At 32.1% G+C, this 20,944-nt stretch overlaps 1 protein-coding gene across 2 annotated transcripts in view; it reads right to left on the bottom strand.

The window, feature by feature from the left end:
• The window catches only part of LOC140443138 (uncharacterized), a 100,216-nt gene extending 93,797 nt beyond the window's left edge, over window positions 1-6,419 (bottom strand). For both annotated transcript variants that reach the window (XM_072534225.1, XM_072534226.1), the window contains exon 1: window positions 6,306-6,419. The gene's annotated coding sequence lies outside the window, so the exon portion shown is untranslated. The remainder of the gene's footprint in view (window positions 1-6,305) is intronic.
• Window positions 6,420-20,944: the final 14,525 nt, after the last annotated feature.

Raw genomic sequence — 20,944 nt, 5'->3', positions numbered from 1 at the left:
CAGCTGCTACAAAATGTCTGTCCTTGACAGAACAGGACGGACGTCAGATATTTGAAGCATTTTGGAAAATGAGCTGGGGGCAAAAAGACATTTATAAACAGTCATATTATTTCTCTAGCTCCCAAAAGGGCAAGAAATCGAAAATTAAGGAGAAAATTAAGGAGACAAAAAGGGGATAAACGCTGCAATATTTTTTAAAGGTCAAAGACCAGAATCTTAGTGTATACAACCATGTTTTTGAATCCGCTGGAAATCGGAAGATGGGCAGTTCATCATTGGAAAAATATTTCTAAAGCTCGCGCTTTAAACAAAAACTTTTTAGGGCCAGAAAAACCATTTGATATGCGTCGTAAATGCTTAACTAAATTTTAAAAGAAATACCTATTAGCAGAATGGAAATCACAGCAATCTCTCTATGAGTTCTATGTTAACGAGTGGTGCAAATTAAAAAAAATGAACCTATCAATAGCCACTTTTTCAAATGCCTCTGGAAATAATAATTTTGCCTTGTTCTACCCAAAAAAGGATAAGTGTGAAAAATGCATCTGTTTTAAGAATGGAAGTATTTCGGAAGATAAAAGTAAAGCACATATTCAAAGAGAAACAGAAGCCAGAAAAGAAAAGAAAAAGGACAAAAACATGAGAAAGTATGTGTTTACAGCCTATTTACAAGCAGTGTTGATGGCTCCAAAATCAAACGTCAGTACACTTTATCATAGAACAAAACTACAAGTGCACAACCTGTGCTTACACATATGCCCCAGACATATCTAAGCCCACATCAGAAACTGAAAATTTCTATCAGCAACTACAAAACACCGTAGATAACATAAATGCTAAACACAAAATTATCGTATTCGGGGATCTTAAACGGTATCATACCAGGTATAGAACAAAAGTACAACGAAGAAATAAAAAAATGAAAACGGAAAGCACTAATAGACTTTTGCGTTAGAAATAAAATGAGAATCAACAACACATACTTTCCTCATAAAGACCAACATAAATACACTTTTAACAATAATCAAGGCCAGCGATCAATGATAGATTTTATAATGACAAATCGAGTGATAACACCGTCACAAGTACTTGATGTCAGAACCCTAACATCTGCTAACCTGGGGACCGATCACAACCTTGTTTTATGCAAGATGGTACTAGAACGTCCGCAACGAAACAAAAAACCCTAAATCCTCATCGAAAAACACAATATAGAGTCGCTAGCAACAGAGAGTACAAAACTCCTTTATAAGAACAGGATTACCAGCAAACTAAAAGAGATCGAGTTACAACCAGAATGGGGAGTAGAAGATACTTGGCAAAAAATTAGGAAATGCATCAACCTAGCAGAAGAAGAAGCAATTGGAAAGCGGAAAATTAACACAAGTGTGATAAACCACACCAAACCGTGGTTTTGTCAAGAGGTAAAAGAACTCTCTGAATTAAAACGCAAATGCTACCTGTTATATAAAAGCATACAATCGGAAGAAGCTCTCGCAGAATATATCCGTAGTACTAGTAGTAATAAGTAAGAAACGAAGTAAACGCAAGAATGAAATCAACCAAAAGAGAACGTTGGGCTAAATTCACCAGCGACATACTACGACCTACATGGTGTCCAAAAGAAAGTATAGAAAATGCTTCGGAACAGGAAAAAACCAGTTAACGAGTTCGTGCAGAACAAGGGAGTACCTATAGAGACATGGCAACATCATTTTAAGCAGCTATATGATGCTGAAGAAATACAGAATATAAACGAATACGAAGCAGATATAAGTGCTACAATCAAGGACGAAGAAGTAGAAGCAAAGATCAAGAAGCTAAAAAACAGAAAATCACCTGGAACAGATGGTATACCCAATAAACTCTTAAAATATGGAGGCCCTGAACTTGCAAGTAAACTGTCACAACTATTTAACAAAATCTTAAACGACACAGAAACACCAGAGGAATGGCATAAGAGCATCACAATCCCCATATTTAAAAAAGAACAAAAAACTTGCCCACAAAACTACAGAGGAATAACTCTCTTAAATACAACGATGAAACTTTTCACGAGTATTCTTAAGGACAAATTGGAAAGGCAAATCACTAATGCTGAAGAACAAGGTTTTACAAGAGGGCGGTCTATAACAGATGCAGTATTCATAATAAAACAGATAAAAGAAAAAGCTATAGAGTTCGGCATACCAGCGTATATTTGCTTCATTGATCTGACGAAGGCGTTTGACAGGGTTCATTTGGGAGGCATTCTAAGTAGAATAATAGAAAATAAAACACCGACCAACATAACAAAGATAGTCCATAACCTGAATAACAACAATGTAACCAAAGTTGGAGCAGGAAACCAATTCACTGAAAATATTCCAACACCGGGAGGAATTAGACAAGGCGATAGTTTAAGCCCCTTTTTGTTTAACCTACTCATGGGCAAAATTATAAACAAAGTAACATCTCTTAATCTTGGATACAGAATGGGCAACACAATAATTGGTATGGTGTGTTACGCAGATGATGCAGCAATTATTGCCGAATTAGAAGATGATCTTCAGAGACAGCTCTTTCAGTTCTTTCAAATAAGCCGCCAACTAAATATGACCGTTTCTACCAACAAAACTAAATGTATAACAATAGCAAAAGATAGTTCAAAAGATGTATAACAATAGCAAAAGATTTCTTGTTTCAAGTAAAGAAAAATTTAAGTAAAATTGGTTTTCACTTAATATAAATGTATGTAGATTTAAAATCTTATTATTATAAACATTTGATTTATTTTCTTGTATGCTGATTGATAAGATAACGACAGAATGTGATAATTGTTTTATTCGTTCATATAAAATAAAGAAACGTAAATTTTTGTAATATAATATATTTTTTATTCTTATCCTTCTTCTCTATCCCGATAAAAGACAACTAGAAAATCTTTGAATCCATCGAACACAGGTAATATAAGGAGTTTATTTTACTTTTGATAACAAATAAGTTATATTTTTTTTATTGGCTTAATAAACTAAGATTAAAGTCAAAATAAACAATCTTAACAATATATTTGTAATTCATGGATAATGAAACATTAATATTTACTATTATCAACATTTAACTAAACAACTGCGTTTCAAAAGAATATTTCTAGTTTTACGTCACGAAGTCGTCCAGTCCTGTCTTCCCACCATTATCTATACCATAACTGGAAGAGAGTTATCCGCGCGGGTGTGTATTTGTTTCCATTAAAAGTCTCGCATTCTCCATTACAACTCTTTCTAGCGGACAATTGTCTTTCTAATTTCCTTTCTTCCATTGTTCCTACTGTGCATTCTTTAATCTACCGGAAGGGTTGCAAAAAGGATTCAAAAGAAGCGTGGAAACCATATTCTTTTTACTTTTGTTTTGGCGATAATGTGAAATATTTCCTTTTGAGACAAAAATAAGTATTTAGACGTGAAACGTCGCCTTCAATATATATTATAGGTCTGTGATGCAAAATTTTGCAGTTCTCTTGTTGATTTCAATTTAATAGCACAATATTTGATGGAAAATAAAGTGCTCTACAAAATTGTCGGTACACTTTTTTAAAAAGCATTTTTTTTACAAAGATACTGCTACTCAAATAATATCAAGCAACAAATTCAATAAATGTATTTGTCTGATGATATATTACCCACAAAAAAATTCGAACGGAGATTGGAACTGTCCATTACAGTAGTGGAAAAACCATCGCCATGTGTATCCTAACTTAACCACTATATTCATAAAATATTGTAGTATTGTAACAAAATCTGTTCCTTGTGAACACATGTTCAAAATCTGGTTTAATTTTAAATAAAAGAAGAACACGGTTAACAAGAAAAATGGAAAAACTTATGTTTTTAAATGTCTATCTAGACGATTCGCGATTTAATAATGTGTAATGTAAATGTAAGTACTAGTGCTCTACAAAATTGTCGGTACACTTTTTTAAAAAGCATTTTTTTACAAAGATACTGCTACTCAAATAATGTCAAGCAACAAATTCAATAAAAACTATGTGTTAAAATATCTCAGTTATCATTAACCCATTAATACCAAAAATTAAATTTTTATCAAAACGAAATCAAAACTTTAGAATGAAATAGAGAGTGGTTGTTACGTTTTTTTTTCTTTGTAACTGACTTTTTTTTAAGTATGATATATCATGCGCTGGGCAATGATGGACACAATATTTCATAAAATATTTATTTTAAAATTTTTATGATATTTGACAAAAGACTACTCAGGATGAAGTCCTACATTACATTTAATGCATCGATATTTGATACCCTTGCCACATTTGCTGCACTTTTGTTGTTTTTCAATTTTGTCCACCAAATGACCCACATTATCCAAACGAATTCCGTCAGCAACATGTTTTGAAGATTTTAGACATACTCCACGTGACGTTGGAATATCTGGAGCTCTCAGCAGGGCCTTCACATTTCGTCTATAAAATTCTAATAAAGAAATTACCTCAATGCGGTAAAAAAAACCACATATTGACTATTGTCTCATTCAAGCAAAACCTGCTATTAACTGTAATCGTGTCGGTGCATCCTTACAGCAAGTTGAATTTACAGTGGATCATGTTAAACAACACTTCACCTGGTTTAGATAGTTTAACAACAAAACTGTTAAAAAGATGCGCAGAAACGCTTGCAATACCCTTAACGTTAATTATGCAAACTTCTTTTATCCAGAAGTCTTTACCTCCTAGTTGGAAATTAACATCCGTCACCCCTATTTAAAAAAAAGGCAACAAACTCGACCCCAACAATTTTCGTCCGATTAGCTTGCTGCCAGCAGTTGGCAAAGTCATGGAAGTATTATTTCTGAGAAGATGACCAAATTCCTTCTCCAAGAACATGTTATTCCAACATAACTAGATTTGTTTCTGGGCGCTCTACTCTAACAAATCTCCTACATTGTATTAACGACTGGACGTCATCTCTTAACAGTTCGCAGCCGGTCGACGTTGTTTATCTAGATTTCTCTATAGCCTTTGTCCGTGTATCTAAGCGCAGACTTCTACATAAGCTAAAACATTTCGGAGTTCGCGCTACTTTCGTTGGCTAGATGGTTTCCTGACAATTAGACATTACAAACTTAGAGTTGGCGAATCATTCTCACAGGACAAGTTAGTGGAAAGTGAAGTGCCTCAGGGTTCTGTCCTTGGACCTCTGCTTTTTACGGTTTATACCAGCGATGTTCTTTATTATGTTTTAAGTAAAATATCGTTCAACGCTGACACAAAAATAGCCAGGTAACCCTACAAATACACTTGGAATCTATTTTAACTTGGTGTTCCCAGTGGTTACTACTCTTAAATGCGGAAAAATATGTAGTGCTTTCAATTGGTAAAAATAACCCACTTGTGCCGTACTTTGTTAACGGACAGCCATTGGATTGTGTGTTTCGTATAACGATCTTGACGTTATCGTAAACAGCAGCCTAACTTGATCCGACCATAGTGCGAACTCCAGAATATATCTTATACGGAGGTGTTTTTCGAGAGTTTCAATGCAGTCATTCTGTAAACTTTACTCTTTACGTAACACCCATACTTGAATACGCCGGACCAACGTAGTATCCTGGTTTGGTTCGAGACAAGACTTTGTTGAAAAGCGTTCAAAGAAAAGCCACTAAAATTCCTTTTTGACCAAGAAGACCATTTGATGCAGAAAGACTTAGTATGGCCAACCTTTTTTCTTTTGAACTTCGCCGACGACGTGGAGACTTAATTACAACTTTTAAAATATTAAAATTAAATTTTAAAAATCTCGATGAAATGTTTACGATAAATCAAGATGAACGCATCAGAGATCATCAGTTTAAACTAAAGAAAGAAAACTTTTCTACAAGATCAAGACAGATCTTTCTACCAAATAGAGTTTTTGAGTACTGGAATAACCTTAATGATAACATTGTCTCTATCCCCTCTACCAACTCGTTCAAAAACAGACTTCACCATTTTATATTAAGTATAGTTAAAATATATTTTTTTTAAACTAAAAATTGTAATTTTGCAATTTTTTTTGTAATTTTGTAATTTACATAAAACATCTCTGTGAAAAGACTTTCTTAGTACGATCAATTGTAATTCTCAATTGTCGCTAGACTTGGGTATTTCATCGAGCTATTATCAATTTAAAATTTGCATAATACACTTTTGTATGTATATTCTTAAAAGGGAAAGGTGAAAAATATAATAAAGGGCAACGGTTCTATGTATAAAAAATCAATTATTCTTATTAACAAGTTTAAATTGTTATCTTGAGTGAATATATTACACTTACCCGCTTAAAAGACACTGAAAATATTTGCAACAGTTTTAGTTTTTCACTTAATGTTTTGATTCACTTACACACATTCTGTTAAACTGACACTTTGATATTTATTTACGAAACGTAAGTGCATTTTAAACATATTGTCAAGTTGTCAGAATTATAATGATCATAATAATTAAACATATATTCGCGTTTTTAAACGACTGTGCTACCAACTGCTGTAAAAATAGATAACTAATAAATTAGGGATAAATGTCAAAAATTTGAATAAATTAGAGTTTAAAACTCATTTAAAAATCATCTCAAGTGGGACAAACATGTTGATGATATTTTAGATAAAACAAAGAAAAATATTAATATTTTATGTGCAATTTGCAGATTATGGTGGGGTGCAGACCCTAGGACTCTTTTAATAGTCTTTAATGCTTTAATAAGATCTCACTTAGACTATGGTCAGACCTATATCTCAGAAATGTCTTAATAAACTTAACACAGTATTTTTTGAATGCTTAAGAATTTCTTTAGGTTGTATAAAATCTACCTCTCACTTGGCTTTGCCAGAGGAATCGGCGCAATATGATTTAAAACAGAAGAGTTTAATATCAACTACTAAATTTTTAAGTATAATCGTTAATATCAAAAACCATACTTTGATTTTATCCCTCGTTAACTTACGGAATAAACTTATAATCAAAACTAATTTTTATAATGAAGATAACGTGCCTTACTTAGTTCCAACACTAGAATACTTTTTTCCATATTTTAACAAAATATATAATTTCCCATGTTATGAGATGGATTTTGATACATTAGTCAGTCCAGTAAAAGCACTAAATTGCGAAATAACAAAGAATTAATTTATGATTAGAGAAAAATTTTCAATATTTACTGAAAAATGTATCAATGATTTTATTTTCATTTATACGGATGCCTCAAAAAATTGTAACAAAGTAGGTTTTGGCATTTATATTCCTAGTATCAATTACAAATTTTCATCTAGATTACCTGATGAACTGTGCATATGCAAAGCAAAAAACATGGCTATATATCAAGCAGTTAATTTGTCCATTAATAGACAGATTAAAGTTATTATCTTTTCCGATTCTCTTAGTGTAATTTCTAAAATTAATAATAGCAATATTTCTGTTTCGATAGATTATTGGTGCCTTAAAACAAAAAATCTTATTTCATCTGCAAATATAAACGGGTTTGAAATACTTATCTTATGGATACCGGGTCATTCCGATATACCGGGCAACCTACAAGCTGACCCACTGGCCAAAATAGGGAGAGATCTTAATGTTCCTTTGAATATGAAATTAGATTCCCAAGACGTGTTACCCATAATTAAGAATAAAATTAAAAACAAATTCAAAAACACTTGGAAAACTTTAATTAGCAAAAAATCGTATCAGTATTACAGATATTATTCTGAAGCTATTTTCTTGTGGTATGTTAGAGTAATTACTAGTTAAATGGGAATAAGCCACAATTAAAGGTTAAAGTACTTTTATTGACGTTTCAATTTCCACTTCGGAAATCGTTCTCAAAAAACAAACATTAGTAAATTAAACAAATTTTGTTTTTTTGTTACTTGGTGAAAAATTCTTCAAATAATTTAATTTTATCTGACTCATTTATATTGACAATTCAGTCCTACATTATACATTTTAAAGTAGACGGCTTTAAAATGATATTGCCAATATTGTTGAGTTTACTTTACTTTACTTGTAAGATAGTTCATTCGATTACATGAAATTAACTTTAACTTGAGAATATCCGTCAGAAAAATCATAGCAAGTAATTCGTCTTTAAAAAGACAAACACATGCCATGATGACAGTAAAAATATCGTGTTTCCATAGTAAATTAGGAGGGAAAAACCAGGAAAAAAACCTCATAATACTATCCCTACATGGTAAGTATTTGGTCGTGCATTTAGTTTACCTTCAATAAACACCAAATTCTGGTTTTATATGTTTGTTATTTAAAAAACATAAATGATGTATCCTCTATATGTTACCGACTTACTAATACTGGTATTTTCCTTTTAATAACTTCCTCTTTTAATATGGGTAACAGATCCTACTACATTTTGCCGAGGAAATTGCGACACAATTGGTCTCATTAGAGCCGCTTCTTTGATTTTTCTCTTTTTATCATCCGTTTCTTTTAGGACTATATTTGGATCATTCCATTGAACTCTATGTTCGTTATTCCATGCGTGTTTACATAATAAAAAATAGAGAATTTGATAGATCTCAAATATGTAATCCGTATCTTTTTGCTTCTTCTTAAAGTTTCTGAAAAACTTTTTTGAAATGTTTTTTTATTCTCGCTAGTATCACCACATATCATTGATCTTCTTACGATTTGTTCTAATACTAGGTTGAATAAATTCGTTGATAGAGGATCCCTTTGCTTTAAACCTCAATTCACTATGAACTGTCTTAAAAAGCTTCCTTCCATTGTTACCTTATTTATCGTGTTCCTAAGCGTCAGGCTCACTAGCCTTATAAGAGCTTTTATGGTATTTCCAATGTTATCATGGCCACATATATAGCATCGTTCTATTTGTGGAGTCATATGCTTATTTAAAATCGATAAATAACATATGTTATAATTGGTTTCAAATGAGTGTAGAGTAATAAATCATGAAGTGTCATAAAATTTGCCTGAATTTCGGTGTCGTCATGGGCGTAGGCAAATGGACGGATGTCAACTTCGTCGTCAAAAATTGATGTACCTCAAAATATCATATTTTGGATATTTTGTGATAACCAATTTTATTTAATTTTTCGATTAACTTATTCTTCAAACTCGTATTCCATTATATGGTCATTAAAGCTAATTACATTTTTATTTATAAAAACCAATTCACTTCCTTACTGAACGAATAAAAGCATTAGAAGAAACTGATAAGGGTATGACGCACCTCCTAATATTACTAAGAACTAAAATAAATCAACATGAAGACTAATAACGCGTAATGAGGTTTTACTTACACTTTCATTATAATCCCTCTTTTATTTTATTATTATCATTCGACATTCGACATTCGAGTTAGTAATTGTTACTACACCAATTAAACGTACAGTAATATTGTGATATAGAAATATTGAAAAAGTTATAAAATGGCGACATTTAGGTACTCCAAAGAAAAGAGGTGTAAAAAATTCTCCGCTATCTGTTAGTGAAAAAGTTATAATTTTAAATGTATATGATTGCATAAAACACGATCACCCTAGTTTGTCTGTGCAAGAAAGTGTTGAGCGATGTGCCCGAATGACTGGAATTGGACAGTCCACGATTTTTAAATTATTGCGAGAAAGAAAGATATCAGGCCAGTTAAGTCCATGCAAGAGAAAATCAGGAAGACCAATAAAAATCTTAGGTGAAGACACCAAACGTGACATTCGAAGAAAAGTTCATTCGTTTTATTTTAAAAAGGAAATACCCACCCTTGACAAAATACTAATGGAGATAAGCCAAGATAACGATATTCCTTTGATATCCAGAAAACTTTTATGGAAAACTTTAAAAAGTATGAATTTTTCCTGGGAAAAGCACAATCGAAAGGCACTATTACTGGAAAGTGATGAAATCATTTGCTGGAGACGAAAATATTTGAGAACTATAAAACAGTACCGCAGAGAGCACAAGAAAATTTTTTATCTTGATGAGACGTGGATAAACGAAGGTTATATAGTCCAAAAAATGTGGCAAGATAAAAATGTAACAAGTGCTCGCCAAGCTTTCATAGAAGGCCTTTCGACGGGTATTAAAGTGCCTTCGGGAAAAGGGAAGAGGCTTATAATTGCTCACATTGGAAGCGAAGAAGGATTTTTAAAAGAAGGTTTGTTAAGCTTTGAGTCGTGTCGGACGGGAGATTATCATGAGGACATGAATTCGGATGTCTTCGAAGACTACTTCGGGGAAATGTTAAAATTTCTTCCAGCTGATTCGGTCGTGGTTATGGATAATGCAAGCTACCATTCAAGGCGCATAGAGAAGGTACCAACTTCAGCTTGGAGAAAGCAAGAAATTATTAACTAGCTGTCAACTAAAGGTATTCAGTTTGAGACGAATTCGATAAAGAAGGAACTACTAGCCGTAGTAAAACAACATAAATCTCGCTTCATAAAATATGCCGTAGAAGATGTAGCAGAAAAGTATAAAGTAACTGTGCTACGCCTACCGCCATATCATTGCGAATTAAATCCCATAGAACTTATATGGGCACAAGTTAAAGGATATGTTGCAAGGCACAATACCACATTTAAAATGAAAGATGTCAAGGTATTGTTTGATCAAGCCATTATGGAAATCACATCAGAAAACTGGCAAAAAGCAATCCAGCATGTTTTAAAAGAGGAAGATAAAATGTGGGAACTGGACAACTTGGTCGATCAGGTGGTTGACCCTATAATTATAACACCAGGGGATGATGACAGTTCTTCGGATGAAGACTATAGTGATGTAGAATTGTAATAACGTATCCAGTAAAGTTTTTGTAGTTTTTGTGAATAAATTGATTTAAACTCCCCACAAGTGTTTCAATATGTAAAGTTCATTCGTGTGTGTTTGTGAGTATTTCCCGATTTCGGTTCGTATATATTTTATTGTTACATTTTATATTTTTTTAATAACACTGTTCTGCTGTATTACATTTTTATTTCCTTTAATATGATTTTTAAGAATGCATATTCTTTTGTCAATTAACCCACTAGCGCGCCTCTGGCTCAGTGTTTATCTGTCGATAACAATGGACTAATCCCTTAAAACAGGGTGATACCTACCTGCTCTTTATGAAACGACAGAATTTTGCAATGCGGACGGAATTTATTGACGGATTATTGACGGATTACCCTGTAGCGCTTTTGAATACTTCATGAGATTTTATTACTCTACACTCATTAGAAATAGATTATAATATACTTATTTGATCAGTAGTTGTTCTTCCTGATCTAAACCTCCCTAATATTCTCCCATCACTTTGTTATCATATTTTATTAATCTTTTTCTAATAATTTTTGCAAGTATTTTATAGACTACTTCTAATAGTGCTATACCTCTATAGTTTTCGCACTCCGGTTTGTCCTCTTTTTTATAGATAGGATAAATAAGAGCGCTATTCCATTGTTTCGGCATTAATTCCTTTTGCCAAATTATTAGTGTCAAGTGATAGATAGATTTGATAGATCCTTTCCTTCAATCTTTCGCCACCTTCCTTTTGCGCCAAAAATCTCAGCTAAGATACCACTTTCTCCTGCACTTTTTTTATTTTTTAGTCCATTCTTCATCTTCTTGCCAATTCTCCTTTCCCTCGTGTTCCTCTTGTTGGTCTGTATTTATTAGATCTTCAAAATATTCCGCCCATCTGTTTAATGTTTCTTTTGTTGTTTCTAGAAGTAAGCCTTCTTTGTTTCTGCAATACTGTGGATTATTTTGTTTAGTTTCTCTGGATTTTTTAAGTTCTTGGTAGAAATTCTTTACCTCTTTGTTTTTGTAGGCTTCTTCTATGTTTTCAATTGCTTTTCTAGCTGTTCTCCTTTCTTTTTTTGCAAATTCTTTTCACTTCTCTTCTATTATATTTGGTAGACTTTTCTACGAGAGTTGACCCTGGTTGTTCTTCTGACTGGTAAAAATCGAGTTATACCTCCAATCTGTTTGCCACTATTCAAGTAAAGAGCTTATATAGGTGGTTTTTTAAGCTAAGGGTCTATAGTTTTCAAGATTTTATTTATCTTCTGCTTTATCAAGAAGAATTTTAATCAATTTTTTCCATTTATTTGGGATGTATTCGTTATGCAGACATAGATAAAAAAGTGTTAATATTCGTGTCATCAAAAGTGAACCTTCTAGTTTAAGGCACATAATACACTGTCCTATATATAAATTTGTTTCTGAAAGATAGAGTGATTTTCATATTCCGAATTTAATTTCCACCTGTCCCTCAAGGTCTCTTTGCTTCATAGCGAATAACTTCCATCCCTAATTTCCTAGTTGATTGTTCCTTATTGCGTTCTCTCTAGGATATTCTACCTCATTTGGTATATTGTTTTAAAACTGTCTTCTTGGCATTTCAACTATCATATTATATAGTGAAATTTAAATAAAGGAAAATAAATAACATTAGTAATCAATAAATTAGTAGGGTCACAGATACTTTTTATTAAATTTTCATTCTGGAGATGCTTCAAGGAAAACAAGATCTAACAGTATGTAATTTCTGATAAATTGTTTAATCGATTAGTTGAAAAAAATATTCTCCAGTTACCATTCAAATCTATCACGTTTCGTTCCAAAAGGGACCGCAAGGGCAACATCCGACCGCGCTTCAACAGCCTCCGTTATCTCAGTCACGACACCTCCGATGATACTTCCGGTCTTTACACCAACAACTAGTGAAACATTCGATGTATATATAGCAACATATTCCAGAAAGGGCTACGATGATGAGGTCTTTTGTCACGTGTGCGGGGCTAACGGAGAAGGAGGAAAACAGGTGGTTGAATTGGATGCTATCTGATAAAAGTTTTGAGAAGTTGTAAGAGACAGGGCTGTCTCGGAAGAGGTTATATTCGAAGCAGTAGATGGAACTATTAATACACATGTCACGTGTTTATAATACAGTCAATACAAACGTTTATTTAGTTGAATTTATACAAAACTATCAAATATTTATTTTATTTATTTATTTATTTTTTTATTGTGAATACCCCGCATCAACCATAGAAGGTTATTAGCGGTGGTAAAATATAGACTATATTATAATATAAAATATAAACTATAAAGTTTTTACAAAGTTGATTATAATTTAGAATTTTTCTTGAAGTATCACTTATATTTGATTATACAATTTCGTTTTCTTTAAAAACCTAATGATTTTGTTACTATCCGCACTGTCTAAAGCGCACTTTATATCACTTGGTAGTCCAGTAGCTTGTCTTTCCGTTTGATATAATGGACAGTCTATAAGAATGTGGCATACAGGTATATTGGTGTCACAGGCGTAGCATATTCCAGGAGGTTCCTGCCTTAGTAGGTGTTCATGCGTGAATCTGGTATGTCCTATTCGTGTATATTCGTGTTTACCCGAAAATATGCAAATATTTTACAAAATATGCATACAAATAAATAAAAAAATCGTAAAATAGTAACAATTTTATTTAAAAAAAAAAAGTGTACATAACTAAATATTTCCTACTATTCATTAAGATTTACATTTATTTTAAGTAACTACATCATTTTTAAGTATGAATAAACTTATTTAGAATTATGGTAACAATAAATGACCAAGTGGTGTTCAAAATTTTCTAACAAAAACTTGTGGCTTCTGTCTGAGTACATATATTTATATATGGAAAAACTTCGTTCAACATCAACTGATGTAACGGGAGCATTTTTCAAACTAACCAAAACATTTGGTTCTAAATTAATTGTTTCCTAAATATTTCCAGCTAGAACACTGACTACTTCAGAAAGAATATGGTAACCTTTATTTTTTTCCATAGTAGCTTCAAATTTTTTTAAAATATCTTTTCCAATATTACCTCTAACGTTCCGACAACATGACGCAAATTCTTTTATTAATGCTGTACTTTCGAACAATGACAGTTTTGGTGATTCTAACTGAGTAATTGTTTTTTGAACAAAACTAAAATTTGATTTTATAAATGAAAGTTCTTGTTGAAGCAAGTTACTCTGAAAAGTTTGTTTAGAATCCAAAAGAGATTGGGAACTTTCATCTGTTAACGTATCAATTATGTTCTTTATTTTAACAAAATGATCTGCATAAAAATTAGCTGCTTCTAACCATGTTCCCCATCGCGTTAAAATAGGTTGTGGTGGAAGAGGAATGTTAGGTAGCATTTCTTTATAAAGTTGAATTCTTATAGGAGATTTAAGAAATACTTTTTTGACACTGGATATCATGGTATTTACAAGAGGAAACTTTTTTCGTATTTCCTCTGCAACTCTGTTTAATCCATGCGCTACACAAGTAACATGTATTAAATCTGGGAAAAATATTTTTAAATTTTGTCCTGCTTTCACCATATAAGGAGCAGCATCCGATAAAATAAGCAGTAATTTATTAGAAGGAATAGTTGTCGGAAGAAAAAAATTTGCTAATGTTTCTTGTATAAAACGCGAAATTGTTAAAGCATTTGTTTTCTCAAGTTGCTGGCATGAAATAAGATGAGATTTTGGTAAGGTATCTTCTTTAAGAACACCAATCAATAAATGAGCAATATACTTTCCTGAGGAATCAGTGGTTTCGTCTACAGATATGTAAAAATAATTATCTGCAATTTCTTCCTTAATATTAATTAACACCGACGAGTATAGCCCGTTCACATTATTTCTTCTTAGAGACCGATCACTTGGAACATTAAGTTTGCAATATTTTTTTAGAAACGAACTAAAATTTACATTTGCTAATTTTGAAAGCGGTATGTTTGCAGACACTAATGCGCGACACAAGTCTTCATTAAAAGTTTCTTGCTCATCTAATTTTTTTGAAGTAGATTGGAAACATTTAGCCATTGAAGTTTGATGTTTTCCTCCTATTTTTCCTTTTTTTGCAATGTGTGAAGCAGTTCTCACATGTTGGTCTATCTGAAATTTCTTCTCACATGCTATCTATAAATAAAAATAAAAACCTTTATTTTAACCCAACCTTTAAAATATAAAAATATACAAGGTGATTTTGGTTAATCAAATAACTGGTTTGGAAAAAAAAAACACTCGCTAAGTGTTTTAAATGCAGTATTAATCCACAAATTAGTTTTTGTTACTAACCATTAGTACATCATATAACTTATTTTAAAATTCAACAAAAGTTTTTTTTTTGTTAATTCAATTACAATAAAAATAATTGTGTTTTAGAATAGCTGACTTCATAAAAAAAGTAAAGGTGAAAAATTTTTCTAAATACACACCATTGTATTGTACCATGGACAATTTTTTCTCACTAAAGGAAGCTATTTTTCATTTAAAAACAACCTACGAGTACTAAATTTCAAGTAAATAAGTTTATTGGTTTTAAAGTTATTGTTGTTATTAACTAAAAGAATTTAATTTTTTTTAATTTTAACACCCTGTATCTCGAAAAGTAAATAAGTTTGACCCCTCATTAACTTTATCGTTTTGTTCAATTTTTCGAGAAGTATCTACAGTCAAACGTTGTAAGTGTCATTTGGAAACACCCTGTATGTATGAAATATTAGATATTTAATAGAAAATATTAGATACTTACAATTTTGCCACAGACTGAACAGTAGATTTTTCCCATATCCATAGACAGCTCTTTATAAGGTTTAATCCAAGTTGAAGCACTGGTTGTTTTAGGCATTATAAAATCACAATCTTCCTTTTTGTTACGCACAACGAGTGTTTACGCTTTGAATATCAAAACAAAAATGATTTACAAATCTGAGCATCAAATTAGAAATGTTTAGGTACCTAATTCAATAAACTGGGAGAGTTTGGAAAATCCCTAAATTAGGAACAAAACTATTAGCCGTTTACCTGCTGTTAAGATACAATAAATTGTAGATAGATTTGGGGATTAGATCATAAAATGCAAATGAGCGAACCCTTAGCGATTATCCAATAACTGAATGCCTCAGTGACCGAGACTTTCTAAGAATGTTGAGGGCTACTTAAATTGATCTTCTTTGAAATTGTAAATGTTTTGTACCTGTAGAGATTACGTACTTAGATCATTTCTTGATTAAAATGACTACAAAATTTTATACAAGAATTGAAATAAATTGGTATGTTTAAAAATTTTCAAATACAGTATAAAAATCTGAACTTTTATGCACTTTATGCAAACTTTTATACAAATATGCCAAAATATGAAATATTTGCATAAAATATGCACAATATGCAAAATATGCAATATGCATATTTGCCGAAGTCTACTGATTAAGTTTAGCTAAATCTAATTATGTGTTTGGGTTATTTTTGCCTTAGATTAGTAACAATAATAATACCTAGTTATTACATTTTTTTATTTTGTTATGTTCTTAATACTGCATTTATTTTATTTTCTCTTGACAATAAATTAATTTAAATCCGCTTAGTTTTTGATTAGTTATGTTCAAAGTAAACGTTTCTTCCGATCTCGATCGGTTTTTTTTTTCAATCTTATTGAAACATTAAACTTAAACGAATGTATCTCTGAGATACACCGCGACCTATACAGTACATCTTATGACCGTGACCTCCGAAGGATTAAGAAAATTTTGCCTTTCAATAGAAGAATATCATCGTAGTTTTAATACATACTTTAATATCTATTAATAAAATAAAAGTTTATTTTTATGACTGCATTTCACACGGATTTTTAATTTTTACTAATGCTCTTCACCTTATTGCCTAAAATAAAATTTTAAGATATTAGTAAAAATAAAACTAACCTAAAAAATTAATTATTTATTAAAAAAAAGTCAATTATTAGACTATGAGGTGCTCACTTACGTCATGGGCACCTACACGTGAAATCCTAAGCACGCCTATGGAAATTAACGTTCATAATAAACAAATAAATAGTTTCAAAATAAAATGGATGCATTGATGAATTCTTTTTTGTTTATGTTCAAGAAGTTTGTTAGATTTATTGTTTTTTTTAAGAAATGTGTGTTGAAATATTACTTGAAATATACCTTTCCCACCATTTTCTAAACATATATGGTACTCAATAATTCTCCTTCGTATATTTTGTAGCTCGAAAATCGAAAAGCCAAGGATACCTAGAAAATTGTAGCCACAAATTTTCCCCGAACCGCAGAAAGAATAGGCAACCCCTATGCATTATTTACGATAAGACAGTCCTGAGTTTTCCCGCCATTGTCACAGAGCACTCGTATAAAACAATTTGCGACGCTCATTTTTATCAATAATACAGTCTCTTGTTTCATGCACGGTTTTCTTTTTCTTTTCTTTCGTTACGATGGTAACAGTGGTGTGCTTTGTATAAAAATTGTAATTATTTGAAGATGCATGTAGATTATCGTTAGATTTTAGGCACAATATAATTCAAATTTAATACTTACATAATAATGGGGTAGTTAATACCAGTTAACACCGTTTAGTTACTTGTTTCTTAGCAAACTAAATTAGACATTAATAGTTAAAAAAAAAGTAGGATCCACTAGGTCTGATTATATGTTTTTAAATGTGGAAATAATAAATCTGACATCTACATACAGCATTAGCCTTATAGTCCAGGGTATCAATGAAAAACTGCGCATTATTAAGGGAGTTTTTGAAACCTACTCTGTGTTATAAAGGGCGATGTCAGGAATCACTTACCAGTTATGACAGATTATGACAACAAATTTTTATATTGGTTATGTATGGTTATGTATCAGAGTATAAAAGAATTATTAGCTTTATTGATTTTAAACATATTAAAAGCAGAATATACTTAATGATATAATTTATAAACAAGTTTAAGGCATAAATTGTATAAACTAGGTAGAAGCTTTCGTAGAAAAAATTTGAAAAAAGTGAAGCACTGCCAAGAAAAATAATGAAAGTTACAGAAACCAGCATAAATGAACTAGTTTTAACTCGTTTGACTAATTAACAATTTTAATTGATACAAATGAGGACATGTAGAAAGAATGGAAGAAGGCGAAATACCAAACAAAATATTCAAACAGATGCCAGTAGGAAAAAGAACAAGAGGAAGACCGAAACTGAGAACTTAGAACAAATAGAAAATGATATAACAACCTTAAAAATAACAAAAATAGAGAAAAAAAACACGAAACAGATCAGAATGGAGAAGAATCCTGGAACAGGCCAAGACCCAAAAAGGGTTGTCGAGCCAGTGATGATGATGAATTGATACAAATATAATATTTGAAGAGAAAAAACACTCCCAACAACTGAAAAAGATCCCTCTTATGTTAATTCAGACAATTACTCTGATAGCAACGAAATATTAGATAATAATAAAGAAAATTAGAAAATGCACGAACTACTACTACAAAAAATAAAAATTTGCTACCACATAGACCATCAGATCATATAACTGCCGAAAGTGCGCAGTTAGAGACAAGTCTGAAAAAAATTACATTATAGTTAAGTCGTTTTACCCTGTCGTATTTCGGATTAACGTCCGAAAAATAATTTATGACTCTAGTTACAGCCAGTCTGTTATGGCTTTCCCTTTTCTACCTGCTTTGTGGTACCGAACCTCCTACTGAACGGCTGTAGTACTTGAGGATAAATCAGCGCTACCAAAACAATTTTTTTATAAATCGTGAAAAAACGCAAATTGAATGCGAAAAAAGGACAAGTGCAGCTTGTGGAATTTCAGAACGGACCTTGCAAAGATTTCGCAAAATGAGTGAGGAGGAATTAAGTAAGGAAAATAAAAGGATTCGTTTGCATCCGAAAACCCTCGACTTGCCACAAAGTATTAAAATCTCAATCAGAAATATCATTTATGACATGTACAAAGCAAAAGAACATGTTACAATAAAGACACTTATTCAAAAAATAAAGGACAGAGAACTTTGTGATATGGGTTTGACCAGTTTATCAAAAGTATTAAAAGCTATGGGTTTTAAATACAAAAAAAACGATAATCGTAAAGTGTAAAGGTGTGCGAGCTGTCCAATGTTGTTCGAAAAAGGTGGAAATTTATAAGAAACTATTTAAAAAACAAGAATTCCGAATTTGCCAGACAATTTGTGTTTCTTGACGAAACATGGATTTTTGCGAAAGGAAATAATACCAAATCATCCTGGCAAGATGATTCTACCAAATGCTATTCGAGTACTAGTGCGAGTAATGGTAAAAGTTATATTATATTGCATGCAGGAAATACGGAAGGTTTTATACCCAATGCTAGTCTTATATTTTCTTCGACAAAAAAATCTGATGATTACCACGGAAATATAGACGCCGATATTTTTGAACATTGGTTTGAGGAAAAATTATTAAAAAATCTGGAAAATCCGTCATTAATATTCTTAGACAATGCTTCGTATCACACCAGAGAGGAGGAAAAGTTTCCCACAAGCAGCTGGAAAAAAGAAGACTTGGCTGCCGGAGAAAAATATAGAACACGAACATCTAGTTTTAAAAGCTGAATTATTAAATAAGTGCAAAGAACACATTACTGAGAAAAAATTTGTCGTTGACCAAATGGCACTAAAATATGGTCATGAGGTCCTAAGACTACCACCATATCACTGCCAGTATAATCCAATTGAATTGGTGTGGGGCATCACTAAAAACTACTATGATAAACATGCATGTATGACCACCGACGAAGCCAGCGTTTTACAACTCTGGCAAGATGCACCAAACCAAGTCAATGAGGAACAATGGCGGAAATGTATTGAGCATACTGAAAAAAAAAATTTTAGACTCATATGAAATAGAACAAGTTATTGATGAAGTAAGACCTTTAATTATTCGTAATGATGAAGATTCAGATGAATCGGATAGCGAGTCAGATAGTGATGATACCTGTCCGTAGATTAAGACGTAGATAGAAAAATTAACACAAAAGGGTACCGACCACCAAAAAAAAAACAAAAAAAAAAAAAATAAAACAAAAACCGCATGCAGGAGAGAGCCGGAGGCACACCGCACGACGCTCTTGAAAGCAAGCACCAAAAAAATTAGATTAGCAAGTTAGGTAGATTAAGGACATGACTGGACGAATGACTGGGTATTAGACGACGGATGAAAGGATTCGATACTTGCTCGCTCTCGACTGCACCTGGTGCAGAAAAGGGAAAGCAAGTATCGGCACACACAACCATCATTAGATCTCCGAACAATTGCTTTGACCGGTAGTGATAAAGCCAAATGGGCTAACCTACCACTTAAATGTAAATACACGGAAATCTCCCATTGCCTGACGGGGGATACCGCGAAATAGTCGAGACCTGGCTCCAAAGACCAGGGGGCGGAGGAAAGCCGGGGCTGGTTGTACCGCAGGAGGACAACCTACCTCGGTGGGTTTGGGAAGGTGTGTGTGGGAAGTAGGAATAAGTCTTTGTTTTAGATAGATATATATATTTATAGATATTTTTATAAAATTGGCAAATTTTTTTATGCTTAAATAAAAATAGAGTTTAGTACACGCTGAAAAAGAATTTTTGTTTTTTCAGCATAAATATTAACCACAATATTAATTTTTGAAGTTGCATGTGTAATATGAAAAATTTTTTAAAAACTTTAAATATCTCAAAAACGGCTATTTTTTCGAGAATGGTATCCCAATAAAAATCGATCCAGAATTTTACGTAGATTCAAAAAAAATAACAAAAAGCACAGTTTCTATTTAAAATAAGAAACTTAATGGCGACTTCCGGTACAACCGGAACTGCTAGAAGAATGCAAATATTTAAAAAATGAAGAATGCTTTGCATAACCCATTATTCCAAGTTTGCAGAAACCAGTGACGACCAGAACTTTGAAAACTTTTAACCAACATGTTGCGTGAATGAACCTGTATATTTCATAATCAATATGATATATTTCCGTACTTCGGAATTCGAAGTGGAAATTGAAACGTCAATAAATGTACTTTAACCTTTAATTGTGGCTTATTCCCATTTAAATAGTAATTACTTTAAAATGCCACAAGAAAATAGCTTCAGAAGAATA

The sequence above is a fragment of the Diabrotica undecimpunctata genome, chromosome 6, assembly GCF_040954645.1.
Source record: "Diabrotica undecimpunctata isolate CICGRU chromosome 6, icDiaUnde3, whole genome shotgun sequence".
Lineage (NCBI taxonomy): Eukaryota > Metazoa > Arthropoda > Insecta > Coleoptera > Chrysomelidae > Diabrotica > Diabrotica undecimpunctata.
Note: the sequence above shows the minus strand (reverse complement) of the source record. Positions and strands in the feature narration are given on the sequence as shown.